Here is a 12,715-nt window from a genome sequence, read left to right as displayed (position 1 = left end):
TCTTCTTTGAATGTTTGGTAGAATTCCCCAGGGAATCCATCAGGCCCTGGACTCTTGTTTTTTGGGAGGTTTTTGATCACTGCTTCAATCTCATTACTGGTTATTGGCCTATTCATGTTGTCAATTTCTTCCTGTTTCAGTCTCTGGAGTTTATAGGTTTCCAGGAAGGCATCCACAGGTTGCTCACTTTATTGGCATATAGTTGTTGATAATAATTTCTAATAATTGTTTCTATTTCCTTGGTGTTAGTCGTGATCTCTCCCCTTTCATTCATAATTTTATTAATTTTGGTCCTTTTTTTCTTTTGGATAAGTCTGGCTAGTGGTTTATCTATCTTATTAATTCTTTCAAAGAACCAGCTTCTAGTTTCGTTGATCTGATCTCTTGTGTTTCTAGTTTCTAATTCATTGATCTCTGCTCTAATCTTAATTATTTCTCTTCTAATGAGCAGCTTAGGCATCATTTGTTGCTTTTTCTCTAGTTCTTTAAGGTGCAGAGTTAGTTGGTGAATTCGAGATTTTTCTATTTTTTTTGAGTGAGGTTGGATGGCTATGTATTTCCCCCTTAGATCCCCCTTGGCAGTATCCCATAGGTTTTGGACTGATGTATTTTCATTCTCATTGGTTTCCATGAATTGTTTAAGTTCTTCTTTGATTTCCTGGTTGAACCAAACATTCTTGAATTTGTTTTGTCTTTAGCTTCCAAGTGTTTGAATTTCTTCCAAATTTTTTTTTGTGATTGAGTTCCAGTTTTAAAGCATTATGGTCTGAGAATATGCAGGGAATAATCTCAATCTTTTGGTATCGGTTGACACCTGATTTGTGACCCAGTATGTAGTCTATTCTGGAGAAAGTTCCATGTGCGCTCGAGAAGAATGAGTATTCTCTTGTTTTAGGGTGGAATGTTCTGTATATATCTATGAGGTCCATCTGGTCCAGTGTGTCATTCAAAGCTCTTGTTTCTTTGTTGATTTTCTGCTTGGATATGTCTCTTGCTGAGAGTGGAGTATTGAGGTCTCCTACAATTAACGTATTGTTATCAATATGACTCTTTATTTTGGTTAACAGTTGGCTTATGTAGACGGCTGCTCCCATGTTGGGGGCATAGATATTTACAATTGCTAGATCTTCTTGTTGGATAGACCCTTTAAGAATGATATAGTATCCTTCTGTGTCTCTAACTACAGTCTTTAGTTTAAAATCTAATTTGTCTGATATAAGAATTGCTACCCCAGCTTTCTTTTGAGGTCTTTAGGAATGGAAGATGGATCTCCATCCCTTCACTTTCAGTCTGGATGTATCTTTAGGTTCAAAATGAGTCTTTTGTAGACAGCATATGGATGGGTCCTATCTTTTTATCCTATCTGCAACCCTGTGCCGGTTTATGGGGGCATTTAGGCCGTTCACATTGAGTGATTATTGAAAGATATGAATTTATTGTCAACATGTTGCCTGTGAAGACCTGTTTTTATAGATTGTTCCCATAAATTTCTGTTGTATATCACTCTTGGGGTCTTTCTCATTTTATAGAACCCCCCTTAATATTTCTTGCAGGGCCGGCTTGGTGGTAACATATTCTTTCAGTTTTTCCCGGTCTTGGAAGCTCTGCATCTCTCCATCCATTGTAAATGACAGCTTTGCTGGATAAAATATTCTTGGCTGCATGTTCTTCTCGTTAATACCCTGAATATGTCTTGCCAGCCTTTTCTGGCTTGCCAGGTCTCTGTGGATAGGTCTGACGTTATTCTGATGTTCCTCCCTCTGTCCGTAAGGAATCTCTTCCCCCTAACTGCCCTTAAGATGGTTTCCTTGGTTCTAAGATTTGCAAGTTTTACTATTACATGCCGGGGTGTTGGCCTGTTTTCCTTGATCTTGGGAGGGGTCCTCTCTGTCTTTAGGACACAAATGTTTGTTTCATTCCCCAGATTAGGGAAGTTCTCAGCTACGATTTGCTCAAATATATCTTCTAGTCCTCTCTCTCTCTCCACCCCCTCAGGGATCCCAATAATTCTGACATTGGAATGTTTCATTGTGTCACTTATTTCTCTGATTCTATTTTCATGGATTCTGAGTTGTTTTTCCCTGGCCTCCTTTTTTCCCTTCTTATCAATTGGTCTTCTAGATCACTAATTCATTCTTCTGCCTCAATTACCCTGGCTGTTAGATTATCTAGATTAGATTGGATCTCATTGATAGCATTTTTAAGTTCTGCCAATTCAGCTTTCATTTCTGCCCTTAGAGACTCTATGTTGCCATTAATCGATTTCTCCATTCTAGCTATTGTCTTCACAATTGCTACCCTGAATTCCATCTCCGATATCTTGGTTATATCTGCATCCATTTGTAAATTTGTGGCATAAGTCATAATCTCTGAATCTTTCCTATTTTGGGGGTTCCCTCCTCCTAGTCATTCTGTTGAGGGGTGGTTGAGGGAATGTATAGAGTCCAAATTATTGACCACAATGCAACCAAGATGCACCTGTTTTATAGGGATCTTAGGGTTGCTGACCTCTTTTTTTCCCAGCCTGTCTTCTGGGGGAAGGGCCTGCCAGGCTATTACTCAGGCAACGCTGTTTGGGGAGAGTTGCCCAGCCCCCTGTGGCGGGGGATGGACTCAGTGAAAACCGGTTTTTTGGCGCTTTTGTTCTCTGGTGGCTTTCCCTGGCGCATCTCTTCCAAGAGTCAGAGCAGAAGAGATCGTTTCCAACCCTCTATCTCAGAGCAGAGAGCACAGTCTCTTCTTCAGTGAGCTCTCCAGGCCACACTATCTCTGTTTCTGTCTGTGCTGCTATAAACTGCAGCGTCCTGGGTTGTGTGCCCCTCAGCAGCGCTCGCAGTCTTTGCCTCCAGGTCTGGGCACATCTCTGCCCTTTGTGCTTCTAAAACCGCCAGCCGCCCCCAGTTCACACGCGTGGCCCCGCTGCTACAGGTCCGTCAGGGGGCTGCCCTAAAGTCTTTTCCCGCCGCTACCGGTCTGTGAGTCTGTGCCCTGTCCGCAGCATGGGAGGCTATTGCTCACCAGCAGTGTAGGATCCCCATGGCTCCCTCCCCTTCTGTTTATCTTCAGATATCTGCCCGCGGACTCACGGCTCCCTGCTTCAAAGCTCGAAACCAAATGCCTGTGATACTCTGTTTGTAGAGATTCAGATCTATCTTCTTACATCTCAGGCTGATTTCCTGGGTGTTCAGAGTGGTGTGGTAGATATCCAGCGCAATTCTGGGGTCAGTTGGAATAGGGTCCCCTACTCCTCCGCCATCTTTCCCCTCCCTCCTTATATATTTTTTAAAGATTTTATTTATTTATTTGACACAGAAAGAGAGAAAGCACGCACAAGCAGGGGGAGTGGCAGGCAGAGGGAGAGGGAAAAGCAGGCTCTCCACTGAGCAGGGAGCCCACCGACATGATGCTTGATCCGACCCTGGGATCATGACCTGAGCTGAAGGCAGACACTTAACTGACTGAGCTACAGAGGAGCCCCTCAAATTTTTGTATTAATACTTTATGTATTTTTGCCTTATTCTTTAATAGATTGTATTTTTTAAATTGAAGAGTGATGTTTAAAAAATCAAATATGATAATAGCTGCTTTTCTTTCACATGTAAGGCACTTAATAAAGTTGGTGGTTGATAGTGATGAGGTGTGATGGGAACCATGCTTTAACTCGACAATATAGTGGTGAATTCCTTAAAAGTGAAAATATCTTTAACTTTACATAAGGTCCTTGATAAAAGATAATGTCATATGTAACTATAGTTAGGGGTGTTTCTAATTTACATACATCATATAAATATTCTACATTCTTGAATATACCAAGTTTGCTTTGGACTTCGGACAAGCTTTTCCCTCCTTTAAAAATATTCTTCTCTTAGATCTTCTTTTTTTTTTTTTTTTAAGATTTATTTATTTGAGAGAGAGTGAGAGTGCAGGGGGAGGGGCAGAGGGGGCGAGAGAGAGAGAGAGTCTTTAGCAGATTCCACACTGAGCATGGAGCCCCATGCGGGTCTTGATCTCAGGACACTGAGATCATGACCTGAGCTGAAACTAGGAGTTGAATGCTTAACCAACTGCACTACCCAGGTGCCCCTCCCTTAGATTTTCTAATTACTGACTCCTTATCACCTTGCCTTCCAGATCTTTATTACCCTGTCATGGCGATATGGGTATGGCATGTTAAGACCACCAAGTCACAGGGAGATAGGACTGGCACTCACCCTTGAGAGGGAGCTGCTATGGATGGCTGCCAAACTTGAAACAGACTTTGTATGAGTGAGAAATAAAACTTTTTGGTGTAAGCCAAAGAGATTTCAGGGTTAAGTCGCTACCTCACCATAACATAGTCTGTTCTAAGTAATATAGAATACAGGGAGGAGGTAATCTCTGAACTGAGATTTGAAAGATCAAAAACAATTGAAGGACAAAATCAGTTATCAGGGACTCTTCCTTTCCTTCTTGCCAGGATGGAGCCTGGTCCCTTAAAAAAGTAGGAGCAAACTTAGAAATAGAAGTAGGTTAGTACTCCAGATTCTAAGGAGATAGTAGAGTTTACTAAGTATCAGATATGTCAGGAAAACGCACCATAAAATTCTGATATTCAAGGGCCCTGGTAGGCAGAGTGCAGACAGCGCTTTGTCAGCAGTCCCCAATTTGTCTGATTTAAGGCCTGTTGTGCTCACTCTGCTTTTGCAAATACATTTCCCCTTACTGAAAATGACAGCATGTAATAGCAGTTGGCAGAGATGACCAAAATAAAATACTTTCCTCTTTTCGATACATACATCCAGAAATGCATTTAATCTTTAAATACACTCATTTATGATTTTTATGGGTACCAAGCCACTTTTGTTGAGTTTAATGGTAATTTCATCTGTCTTATGATTTTCAAAAACAATTTTCAGAATTTTTCACTCTTGGAAGTATATGGAAATGACTGTATTTTTCACATAAACATCAATTTAGTTTATGTATTTTATAAAGAATTCCCAAACAGCAGTTTATTCTTATTTATAAATCATTTCTCCCCTTTTGCTGTGTGAGTTGTGTTTTATGAAGCAACAACCGTGATATGAGGAGGAGTCTGATCAGAGGCAGAATTAACATTGCTTTGAAAGAGCAGCATTCTTTCTGTGTACTCAAGTTAATTGATGCAGTAATTTAATCATTGAGCCAATACTCACATTTCATGTTTAAGTCACTTAAGCTTGATTTTTTTTTCTTTTTTAGAATGTCTAGGCTGATGAGGATTTAAATGGATTTGTAGCATTTAAAAATGTCGTCAAAACTGATTGCAGCATGACATTCATCAGATTCTGTATTCAGTTTCAGTTTAGTTATTCTGAAGCTATCAGATGAAAAAAAAGTCTGCACTTAATATTCTGCAACAGGTTTTTCTATCACCATCCCAAAGCCCAGAGGAGCACAATATATTTTTGTTTTGTTTTGTTTTAGTCTTCTATTTTTCCTTAGGATATTTTTGACCCTAGATACATTTTCCTTTAAATTTGACTGAGCTGTGATCATGACTGTGACCTCTAGCCTTGAAAGAAGAGGAGTTATGCCTCTCAGGAGCGATGCCTCAGGCACTTTGCAAGTCCTCTGGCAGGGATTATTTCCCAGGCTGTGAAGCAATGACCTTCTACAGAGAGTGAATGTCTTCAGTGCACGGAAATTCCTTCAGCCGTTATTGAGAGCCTTAGATTTGTTACCTGCTCTATGAATCAGAGTCCATTCTATCTCTATGGAGGACGAGTAATTTAGTGCTATATTTAAAGCCACATGTTATGTGCTCACATGTCAGTTAATTTATTGTTGGTGGTGAATATATTTTGTTTTTGAGCCCTGTATAGGGTTAGTTCAGAAGTAAATCTGGAATTTTGGAATGAAAAATTGGGATGACTTTACTATTATAGAGGGCACCTTACCTGTTATTTCTAAACGCAGTGCCACAACAGTGCTCTGTCAGCTGTCTCTAATTCGTATGATTTCAGTATCCCAGAGAGGATTTTTGTTGCCTCCTAAGCTATCATTATAACAATAATATAATGCTGATTGCCATGATATTCTCAGAATACATTAAAAAGAGGAATGAAATTTAGAATGATTAATAAACACTTTTTGAATCTGTGGGATGGCATTTGTTTTTATCCTCTGAGCTGTCAGTCTATATTCAGTGAATTTCTAGAATTTTGAAAAATTACAAGAATATTCCATCTCTCCCTCTTTTTATTCCAAAAGTACCTATACATTTTCAAGGTATAAAAACCGCATATTTAACATTATATTTAACAGTCATGGTAAAACACTTTATATATTTTATTGATTTTTTTAAAAAAGTAATCTCTATGCTCACTGTGGGGCTTGGACTTCCAACCCTGAGATCAGGAGTTGCATGCTCTATCACCCGACCCAGGCACCCCAAAAATGCTTTATGTATTTTAAGTTCTTGTGAAAAATCCTTGAGAATCCATTTATTGTCACTATACTGGTTAGCCAGTTTCAGTATAAATCTGACTGGCAGAATTGTGGGAAAGCCAGAGTAATTTAAGAGAGGAGCTGTGCCACTGAAGGCCACATGAACTACTTAGAAAACACTTTACCCTTTAGAAAGCCAGGATAAGGAAACATTACAAAATGCCAGGAGCGATATCTCCTATAATATTCTGTTTTGTCCTAGTTAAAAAGTTATCTGCTATGGTGAAAACATTTCCAATTTAAATCACATGGAGCTTTTCTGGCAACAGGGCCACCTATGTGATACTTCTTATGTAGGACTAAGCACTTTGATCTGAAATAAAATTTGAACAGTAATTTATTCATTCAGAAATAGGTAAGGTATTCCTCAAATGTTGATGGAGAAAAGTATTGGAAGGTATGACTTAATCAAGTTCTATTATCAAATCTTTTCCTTTCCCACAGTTTAAACTTAATGGAGATCCGTTATGCAGAATGTATCTAATTTTGTTAAATCCAACTGTTTAAACTCCCATGGGTAAAGCATAACTTACCTAAGTTGTATCTCATTATTTGTTCTCTTTTGTTTGGTTTCTGGCTCTTAGCAAAGGAAATCTGTGATATATTTGGACACAGATTTATTTAAAAGTCCCTGGCCTCTTGAACCTTTCTGGTAAAACAGAGAAGGAAAATGGAAGCAAATACTATCTTTCTTCTATCACCAATATGATGGCATTGGATAATTAGATACTCATCTGAGCATCTTAGCTTTCTATCATCTAGTACCTTTCACCTTCACCTTTGCCTTCCTCCTCCTTCCTTTCCTGTCATCGTCTGTGAGTAAGATTTAAATGAGCTTACATGAGAAAAACTAGAATGATATAGTTTGGATAGTGAATATATTGCTTTTCAAATATTGGTCCTAGTCATGAAATAAGAATATAAGTTCATCTTTGAGTTTTAATAATCTCTAATAGGATAATAGTACATTTTAACTTGACTTGTAAGCCACCTTTTGGAAAGGTATGTGGATTATCTTTGTAGAATTGTGTAAGGCCCAAAATGTAATAAATGATGTAAATCAACCTGATTTATAGTTTTATACTCTTTTTTTTTTCCCTTACAAGCAGCCTCTGCCTCCTCCTTGGCATTCCTCTTGCACCACCATCATTATTTAAGATATTCTCACTAGGAATACCACAGTGGCTTCATAACTGTTTTACCTGTCTCAGGGCTCATCTTCTAATTTACCCTCTAGAATACAGTCAGAGTGACCTTTTAAAATCCAATCATTGGGGCACCTGGGTGGCTGAGTTGGTTGAGTGTCCAACTCTTGGTTTCTGCTCAGGTCATGATCTCAGGGTCTTGAGATCCAGAGCTCAGGTCTGAGTCTGCTTGAGATTCTCTCCCTTTTCCTCTCCCTCCCCCCACTGTGCCCCTCCCCCAGCTCTTGGGCACGTGCACACTCTCTCAAATAAATAAATAAATAAATAAAATCTTAAAATCCAATCATTATTCATTTGCTTAAAATGCTTCATTACTATGCATCACTTTGAGGATAATATAGAATATGAGGTTCTTTCTTTTTCTTTTATTGCAATATCACTAATTAAAATTTTGGGAGGATATATACCCAATGCATATTTTTTTATTTACTAAAAAATCATGTCCATTAAAGAATATGTTCAAAAAATAGAATTTTGAGGAAAAGGTGGTAAGAATAATTGTAAAAGAAGTTTTAATATTTTATTCCTGTACTCTTATATTTGTCTTATGCACCTTTGGGTGTATGCACCCAACTTGGGAGAATCCATCACTTCCTTATTTGGTACCTACCCTAGACCCATAGTTAAGTAATTATAAAGGATGTGGCATCTCACTTCTATTTCTTCTGGTTGAAATACCTACCCCATTCCACTTCTCACCTATACCGCCTCTTCTGGAGTAATGCCTACTTGATTTTCAAAGCTCAGTTTATGTGTCACTGTCTCTGGGAAATTGAGTTATACCCCTTTGTTTCAAGAGCGCTCTGAATGAATCTATCTTATAATATTTTATAGTATAGGTATTTATTTTTTCTGTCACTCAAAGGATTAGGATCTCCTTTGGGAGCAACTATTTTGTTCATCTTTTTAGACTTAGAGGCAACCATAATGCCCAGCTCATGTTATTACCCTCTATAGAAGTTAAATGAATTCATGAATTAATCAAGAATGAAGGAATGAAGGTAGGAAGTGAGCCAGAGGGAGGGAGGGAAGAATTAACAGGTGTGTTCAAGATAAAACAATTGGTTATTGGTGGAAAGAGAATCTTAATCCACATCTCCATGGTTCCCTGATGGCCAATTGGTAAATATTCAGGGAAAGTAACTTTGCATTATTTTTAGGTGAGAAATTCTGATTATATATCAGTATCAAATATAAATATTGTTGGGGCACCTGGGTGGCTCGGTCAGTTAAGCATCCGACTCTTGATTTCGGCTCAGGTTATGATCTCAGGGTTGTGAGATTGAGCCCTGCATTGGGCTCCATGCTGGGCGTGGAACCTGCTTAAGATTCTCTCTCTCCCTCTGCCCCTCCCCCTTCCTCTAAAAAAAATTTTTCTATATATAAATATTGCTATGTAAATGTTGTCTGATTTTGTCCAGTTCCTAAATATTCACCTGGTTACTTCTTCCTATTCAAAGCTTCATTTTTGTCCTTTAGAGAAAAATACTCTGTTTTATGTAATGCCATAGGACCAGCACAGGTATGTAAAATATTCAAGTGCTTAAAGTTCCTTTTGAAATGAGTATGAGGATAGAGTGAATCATAGGAAGCAGGTTATAGATAAGGATAATGTATTTTGATAATATTCAAATTCATGCAGCAAAGACCAAATAAGTCAGAGCAGATTTGCTGGTTCATCAGTTGTGCTTCTTCTGCATCCTTACTAGTAAACTGTAACACATTTTACAAAGACCCATCATTTCCCACAGGGTACAGCTCTAGGTTAAGCCTAAAAAAGCAGCTTTCATTATAGATCGTTCATTGAAAGTGGAGTGAAGCAATTACGGTATCTCTCTGAAGAGGTATATTGGCCAAACACTACTTTGGAATAGTGCATTATACTGGATTAGTTATTTAATATGTTGACTATTATTGAAACTTGGAAATGTGTGTAGATGCCCTCTTGGGCTTATTGATTTTGTTAGAAAAGCAACAGATATGTTCCTGGGGGTGGGGTGGGAGAAGAGCTATCACCAAGTTTCTTAAAAACTGAAATGTAGTAACTTCCCAACTGTTGTTTTAGTTCTATGCAGTTTACAGTACTAATGAAAGTTGTTTTGAGAATTTACAGAAACTGGTATTTCTCACTACAGTAATCATTATTCTGTGACACATTGGTATAACCAAATTTCTATTCTGTTGATAACTTGTCTTGAGCAAATTTCGATGTAAAAATATAGAGACCCTTCTTTTATATTTAATTTGTCTGAATTTTCTCATTTGAAAAATTGGAATAAAATGCGTAAGATCTGCTTTTTCATAATGGACCAATAACAAAATCCTGGCTCATTTTAGGCAAATTAGTTTTTCTAAGGAGTCAAATAGTCTCCTTAGAAATGTTTGACTCTTTTCTCCTGAAAGTAATGGATTTTTGTCACCTTTCTCTGATATTGGGACTTGGATATTTTCTTTTTCATTTCTTTAAATTTAAAAGATCTGAGTTATTTGAATATGTCAAATTTAAATTATTTAGATTAAACTGAATCTTCTTTCTTGAAGGTTTGGAATATAATTCCAAATTGGAATTTCAGAGTTGAAATTTCTCTATTTACATGGCATATATTCTAATAAAAGTAATAGCTTACAAAAACTTGTCATTAGTATTCAAATCTCAATCTAAGATATGTTTCTTTCACTATTTGCAGAGAGTTGTTATACATTTACACATTCCAGGCGTGTAGAAGTCCGTCATTCTGTGGGACTTTTTTTTTTTTTTTTTACATTGCCATCTTTATGTATTCATTCTTTAAAAGGTATTAAAAGATATGATAGATACATGCTATAGATATCCAATTTGGAATGCATTCTTGTGGAGTACTGTGTTAGAAATGCCATAGCTGTTACTTATTGTGTTGCAGTTACCACACATTTATTTGTTCATGATCCTAGCTTTTTCAACTTTACTTTTTCATTACTAAGAACAAAATCTAGCTCAGAGATGAAAATTTCTCAGCTGCACTGGTGAAACAAAAATGGACTTTTTGAAGTTGATTCATCAATAACAATGAAAGAAATTGTAGCAATGGAAGTAATGGATTTAGATGAACAACATTTATGTTAGTTGATGCATTTACATGATTTCTATCAATATAAAATTTCAATAATTTAAGTGAATGGGATTATTTAAAAGACAGGCTTAATATGTACTAATGAAATAGTAGTTTATTATTGACACAACTACATTGCATTTTTTCCCTAAATTCTTTTTGGTTCACTTGTATTGGTATGATAATATTTGGTTGAAATGGAGTTGCCTGCCTGGTTTCAAAACCTGACTCTGCTACTTAAGAGCTGTGACTTTTGGACAGTTACTTAATCTGTGCCTTAGTTTTCTTATATGAAGAATGGACTAATTAATGGTAGCTTCCTCATAGAATTGTTATAAGGATTAAATGAGTAAATACAAGTAAAAAGCTTAGAAAAATATTAACATATGCAATTTAAAACACGTTGGGATTATTTCTTAATCTCTTTTGTTAAGGACATGAAAGTATTTTTGTTCTTGAAATAGAGATGTTTTTCAAATGACCACCTAGAATAAAAAAGTGAATTACATGAGAAAATTCTCTTATTAATACAGTTTATTGTGGTTTTCATAGTGGGGTTAGTGGAGAAGTAGAAGCAGTTTCCAACATTACTTGATTCTTCAATAATCTAGTTTTTGTACTAAGGTTTATGGAAACTGTATTTATGCATCTCTTCTGCTTCTGTTGTGATCATGTGGCCTTTTGTTTTTTTAGGATAGGGAAGAGGTTATAGCATTATTTGGTTCCTGCAACATGTGGTAGTCATAGATTATTATCCTCATTTTTTCTAAGTTTCTCTACTGACTCAGAGAGGTTGAATAACTTCCCTAAAGTCACACAGCTAAACTTAATGGCAGAATGTATAGCATTAGCCTCATATTTTATCTTACATTTATTTGATAACTATTTCCAGCTATCAAAATTCTATTAAATATGATACTGCTTTCAGAAAGAGATACTTAAACAACAGCAAAATTAATATCTGGATTATAGAGGACTTAAGGCCTTTGGTATTATAAAATGACCAAGGAAATAGGAATGGTATTAATAATTTTTTTGGTTTGTACTCTTTGGAAGAATCAGAACCCTTGGTATCAGTTTGTTTTCATAAGATTGAAGGAAAGCATACAATTTGTTAAGAACTTTTTCTCAATCAATACATTGTTTTGAAAAACCTTATTATACAGGTTTTGGAAAAGTACAGAGGGCAAAATTAGAATATCTTTGAAATATATTTTAAGAAGAAATATGTCTTTTTGATAAATCTGTTGACCGTTCTTAGAAACACGGAGGAAGTAATAAATCTATCCCTTGGTAAGCGTTATCTATAAAGATCCTTAAAATCATCAACAGTATGATAGCTTGAAAATTAAAAAGGCTTATTTAAAATATGAGCTTATTGGCAATATTTAAATGAACTCCAGGATGAAGTATTTACTTTCATACCGATTGGCTTTATTTGTAATGTGTATCTATTTGAGACATGTACCTGTCTGCTTTTGCTGATACAATCAACTCTAAAATCTCAGGGACTTAAAACAATATAGGTTTATTTCTTATTCCTGTTTTGCACCTATTGCAGGTTGACAGGTAACACATCCGCGCATTATTGTAACACAGGCTCACCATTGTTTTTTCTTGTGTGGTCAGAGAGAAAGGAAAGCAGATTGACTGTGAAACTGGAAGCTGGCCTTCACGTTCCTGCTTGGCAATGGCACAGTCACTTGGGCTTACTTTGGATTGGCCAAAGCAAGTCATGTAGCCAAACCTGAGGTTGTGGTGGTGGGAAATATATTGCTTTCATTGAGAGAATTACTAGAGAGGGAATTTAAAAGGAGGAGGAATGAATATTTTGAAGAAATAATACAATCTGCCACAGTCACCACTGTAATTCCTAGGTAGGGACTCTGTTAAGGTAAATATTGCAGTTTTATGTTGAGGTTGCTTATCTCTAAATTTGTATTTCATAGGCAA

General features: G+C 36.8%; 1 long non-coding RNA gene across 2 annotated transcripts in view; it reads left to right on the top strand.

Annotated features, from left to right (window-relative positions):
• LOC115944620 (uncharacterized) overlaps positions 1-12,715 on the top strand; it is a 1,151,228-nt gene that overhangs the window by 3,010 nt on the left and 1,135,503 nt on the right. The window lies entirely within an intron of this gene.

Source organism: Leptonychotes weddellii, chromosome 7, assembly GCF_054177405.1.
Source record: "Leptonychotes weddellii isolate Sample4059 chromosome 7, ASM5417740v2, whole genome shotgun sequence".
NCBI classification, from domain to species: domain Eukaryota; kingdom Metazoa; phylum Chordata; class Mammalia; order Carnivora; family Phocidae; genus Leptonychotes; species Leptonychotes weddellii.
This window is presented reverse-complemented; position numbering and strand designations above follow the sequence as displayed.